Source organism: Cibotium barometz, chromosome 1 (genome assembly GCF_041138505.1).
Source record: "Cibotium barometz isolate CiBa-2024 chromosome 1, ASM4113850v1, whole genome shotgun sequence".
Classification (NCBI taxonomy): domain Eukaryota; kingdom Viridiplantae; phylum Streptophyta; class Polypodiopsida; order Cyatheales; family Cibotiaceae; genus Cibotium; species Cibotium barometz.
The window spans coordinates 19,239,542-19,245,541 of NC_141046.1; positions in this window are offsets into that span (position 1 = coordinate 19,239,542).

Sequence of the window (6,000 nt, forward strand, 5' to 3'; positions counted from 1 at the left end):
AATACTTATTATAGTTCATGAAATTCACAAAGGAAAAAAAACCAATACTCATTTGAGTTTACTATTTATGATCCAATCGTCTAGATGTTGGGATGACGGTGCAAAGTTGAGATCTTTCTTCTCAAGTAAGATCACCAAAGTCAAAGAATTAATTATGTATGTGTGGACAAGCCTAATTTCCAATAGACATAAAAAAAATGTGTCCACTAACCAACCCCTTTCGGCGTGACTTTGGCCTTCCTTTTCATGATTGATTAGCAAAAACATCTTATGTAAATCTTTGCTTATTATAATTCAAGGAGCATATAGTTTTCTTGGAAAAACATCTTATGTAAATCTCCACTTATTATAATTCAAGGGGCATATAGTTTTCTTGCAAAAATTAAGCCCTAGAAATATTTATGGATATTTAAATTTTGGTAATCCCCTTAGTCAACAAGTTTATGATATCCTAAACCCATTAAAGTCCTTCAAAACAATGTGTTTTGAACATCTAAGTTGAATATACCTAAGTTTTGAACAACTAAGTTGAATATACCTTAGTTTTGAACAACTAAGTTGAATATGATTAGAAATATGAATAGAAAATATCAAGAGGGAAGAATATCTTCTTTTCATATAATAAATACAAATTAAAAGAATATCTTCTTTTCATATTCAATAGAAAAGACCTTTAAATTAACAGGGAAGAATCTCTTCATTTCATATTCAATAATAAATACAAATTAGATATCTCTTTCAAATATATTTTACTCTCATACATGTCTTTCTAATGTATGAATTGCTCACAATCAAGAAACTATCTTGTTTTATCTAAAGCATTCTAAATCATTCTTTGTGGGAGACAGACCTTTCAAAAATCATTCTTTGTATCTTTCTTACTGTTACAAAGTATGGAACACTCTGAGGGCCTTTGTTTTGAATAAGGTATGGGAGTCCAGGAATGCTTTAGTTCATAGAAGGCATGGAAAGGATATAACTTTCACTTTAGAGAGAGTGAGAGATATGTTGGTTCAAGCTTGCAAGCTTTCTAGGTCAAAGGGTGGAAGAATTAGAGTCTCTGTGGTCCGCAACCGTTGAAGAGGAAGAGGAAGGGGAGGAGGAAGGAAATTCACTTGTCTCACAATTGTGGGAAGCCAAGACACATGGCTAGAGACTGCTAACAACTCACATAGAATGTTGTACCTTGTACCTCTCCTAATAACATTGCTGCCTATAGAGTGTTACAGCTTATCTCTCTCCTAAAAACATTGTTGCTTCCAAGGCAACTACTGTTATGGGCTACCACACCTCCAAGAGGGAACTCTACGCATTCACCCTATGGACGAGCAATAGATCATAACCGTCATGGGATACTGGGCCAATGCTTCGATCTTTAGTCCCTTGAGGCCTCCAAGCTCGTTTACAAGCTCCAAACTCCAAGCTCCACCTCCACACTATCACCGTGGAGTCGGTCACACCATCACATAGACCAATCACACTCTCTCTCACTCTCTCATACAAGCATAAGTACACAAGCATGAAAGAGGCACAATGCTAGAATGCTCTCACTCCTCACTTTCTCTTAAGTCATAAGCGGAGAGCTCTCAATAGCACAAAGGGGATTGTGTCCTTTTCATTATGAGAAAATCCCTTATATACAATTGGCCCTTATTCATACTTGGGCGCCTAAAACTTACAAGGCCTTGGGTGGCCAATATCTCATAATGTACAACCTTTATAGTGCCTTTGCATGACACTTATTAATGTCCTCAATTGAGGATCATGTTGTTAATCCAAATGAGATTAACATTCCCCCCTTCCTGATGTAGGTTCTGTCCTTAGGACCTGTTACCGAGGTCGGAAGACCTGGTCACCGAACTCATGTCGATAGAAATTTCGTCTACACTGGAGCTTCTGATGAGAAGAGTGCGACGGAATGCTAAGTGTGACTTCCAAAATCCAGTGTCTACCATGTCTTCAAATGTAACGTTCATATAGGCTGGAAGACATTGTAATCGGTGGTAGTACAGCATCATTCCCCTATCTGAAGGCCCTTGATTCATATCAAACTTCAGGTGCTGTGCTTCAAAGCCATCATAGATTTCTTTTGGTTGGTCTATTAGTACCACCAACAATTTCATAAACCTAACACTTGCCACAATCGGGTATCCTTCGCCATGCTCTAATCCATGTTAGCATTTGCTGTCTTTGTTCTTGAATATGGCCAAATGTTGTTGGTGTGAAGATAGGGAAGTTATAACAAACATGGGAGTCCCTGTTTTGGCCTCTTGGAATTCCAGCGGCGTTCACCTTCTCTTGATAGGCATGTACAATGGATCTACCCTCATTGTTTATTCCAGATGGCATACCAAAGATGCCAACCAACTACGAGGTGGTTGCAAATACTTATCAATGGGTAATTAGTCATGGGTGGCTAGAAGTGTACAATACTCAACGAATATTTTAATCTCTGTGAGTCTACATTATATCACCCTGTCGGCATCCTTAAACTCTATACTAATATCCACAAGCATTTACATACCATACCCTCTCTGTGCCCCCACATCCCGACTTAGAGGAATTACTTTCTTTGGCTAGAGAGGGTACATTGTGGGCAAATGTCGTAAAACACACAAGGCTCGCCAACCCTCATTTAGCTGACTTGCTAGAAATTCACATTGTCACATTCATGGTCAGCTATATTTTGGAATCCAGCCTACATGGAGGAAGGAGTTTCTGTCAGTTCTAGAATACAACAGAGTATATATGAGCGCACCACCCAGGTCGAGTTTTTCAATACTGTTGTCCAAGATTTTTGAATTTTGGAGCACGTGACACCAACTATGGAGGTTTAGCACTATAGGATGCAAGGGGTAGAAGAATATGTCATGAGGATTCGTTAATATAAGGTCACCCCTCAAAATTCCCATGACAATTGTTGGGTGAGCATCGCGTTCGGTATTTTGTTTAATTAGTGTCAATTCACCTAGGCCTATATCTTCAGCTAAGTTTATATCATATTGAAGTAATGAGAGTGTTAGTGTATATAAAAACAAAGTAAGAGTGTAAGGAGGGGCCCGAGGAGTTACTGGCAGCGGGCCCCAACTCCGAGGCACGCTCAAGGAGGATACCCAGATCATCTGTCGGCTCCGGGCGTTGACTCCTTTTTTGTGCCACTAGCTGACGTGCCAGATCATGCATGCAAGAGTCGGCATTGCTGAGGTGGTTGGAGATGGTCGTTTCCTGTTGTGCTTCAGTAATTTGATTGAGTCTTTGTGCCGCCAATCTTTGAGTGTCATGTAGTTGCACTGTAAGCTGTGATATGGCCTCTTGATGCTCCAATTCATTCTTATGGACCTCTGCCTAGTTTGCACTGATGGTTTGTTGAGGGCCTTGATCTTTTCTACATGTCCTTTGTTCGCTTGTTCTCTTTCTTATTGCAGATTGTGCATTCTTTCTTGCTCTGCCTTGAGTTGGTTGCTTGATTTGTTGGTGAAGCACATCTTCATTAGCCTTTGCACTATCTTGGCACTCCTTGATTTGTTAGGCATGCAGAGTTGTGAGGTTTTGTGTGTGGGCGATCTCTTTTTGAAGTTGATCTTTTGTTTGCTCCAGCTTTGCGTTTAAGTCAGCATTCTCGTTGATCTTTTGTACAATTGTCTTGCTCAAGACGAGATTATTACTTTCCAAGGAATTGTACCTTTGTTCTTTTTTCTCTGCAGCCTTTAAAATCTTCATGATAACCTCCCTGTGAGTTGACTCTATTGCCTGAAGGGTTGCCTTTACGCTTTGTACTCGTGTATTTGCATCTTTCGACAGCTTCCAGAGGGGCGGCGTTCCTGTCATGTAACATGTGTGTTGTTAATAGGTGGCAACGCCATACCTTTTGCTCTTGTTCCCAGTTTGTACTGGACTCAACTTCCAGTTCTTTAAGTGGATCGTGAAGGAGCGCTTCTAGGCCTTCCATGGTTTCCTGGATGAATTGTTGAGAATTGTTATGGCTCACCCTAACCCTTCTTGAAACACATCCAAAAAGAGATTACCTGGTGAACTGCAACTGTCGTGATGAGGATCTTTCCAATGGCTGAGCTCGTAACCCTTGAGGTCTTCAAGCTCTAAAACTCCTTGAGAAGCAATTTCACCGCGTCTCCCGCAAGCGTTGTCATACCGCTGCGTTGCACTACGGGTCCTCGTCCCTCCTCTCACCTCACTTCACTCACACTCACTCACTCACTAGCATGCATTAGGGAGAGAGATTAGCAAGAGCAAGACTCAATTGCACAATGGGAGAGTATGTTGTATTATGAGAGAAATTTACTTATATACATGGCCATAAGTGTTCACACTTACTTAAACTGTGGCCGCGAATGGGCACTTTAGGCTCATAAGAGATCTAATGCTATTACAATGACTACTCTCATAATATATCCATGAAGTACATCACTTAGGACTTCATCCTAACTTGCTACCACATGCTCTTGAAGTGGGAATTGCCATAAATACTCTGTCACACCATTACGGGCACCCATCCAAGTTGTAGCTTTGGACACTATTTCTTGATATCTTGAATGTATGACCCTTTGGTGTATCTACCGTGACTCCTTGATGTAAGATAATGGCGATAGCTCTTGTTAATCCTATAATTGGATTAACATTCCCCCCTTTCTACTGATGACGATCACATCCTCATGATCGTGTTGAAAACCTGTGTGTTGTTGTCAATGGCTTTGATGTTGAATGACCTTCAATGGTCTATGTTCCTCCGGAAGGAATAAGAAAAGCTAGTTAATTAATGAAGAGGTTAGTTGTGTATTGGGAATTCCTAACGGGGTGGGGGGGTTTTGCGAATGATTACATTTTTATATTTGTGTGAGCCGCCTTTTTTTTGGCTCACTTTGTTTTTGGCAATCTTCGGCAAGGTTACACGTGATTTTTGTTAGGGTGGAGACACTAAGAGATGTTAATAATGGGATAGAAGAGAGAGAAGGTTCCGGAGGAACGTAGACATAATCATCAGAATGAGATGGTGATTCTTAGTTCCTCATTTGATTCATTGAAGCGACATTCATAATTTGAAGTAATTGGCTTGATGATGTCCCTTCGTGTGGCAGGATTCTTGTCAAATGTTGTTGAGTAGGACCTGATCATGTTTTCTTCTGCCCATGTGCTTTCTATGTTTTTATGTATATTAAAGTGTTCTTCGAAGCATATTTACATATGAAGTACAAGAATTGAGTCTTATAGACTCTTATTGAACTGCTCTTTGTTGAAGTACCCACTTGTTGGTGAGGATTGAAAGAATTACGTCGACTTGTGAGGCTAATATAGATATCTTCACTAAGGATTGAAGATCATTGATTTGTGAAGATGGTGGCATCGTTTGGAGAGGTTTGTAATTTGAAGGAAAATTCCAGGCGATGGGTTGTACCATTAACCAGCCACCATGGCCCCTCCATCTAGAGATGTACTTGGAAGTTGTCAATGGTGGTGAGGCTTTGGTGCAAATGTTCTCCAGTGCATGAGTATGGATATAAACTACAGGATTATGATGTGAAACACTGAGGCGTGAAAGACTAGACGTGAGCCATCATGATGTGAATGAGCAGACGTGAGACACCAAGATGTGAAAGACCATGACGTGAAACATATGATGTGAATGAGCAGACGTGAATTATCAGACGTGAAGGACTAAGACGTGAAGGACCAAGACATGAAACATATGACGTGAATTGTCAGACGTGAAAGAGCAGACGTGAAAGTCCAAGACGTGAAGGACCAAGACGTGAATTATCAGACGTGAAAGAGCAAACGTGAAAGTCCAAGACATGAAGGACCAAGACGTGAATCTGCAAGCGTGAAACTATAGGGACTGACATGGGCCATGAATTTACAACTGTGTTTGCACATGCTTAGGATGGATAATTTATTATTTCTAGAGGGGTGACAAGAGCATTGTTATTTTGTTCTTGATGTGCTCTTAAGTCTCCGTATTTGATCTTGAACTTGTCGCTGAAATGA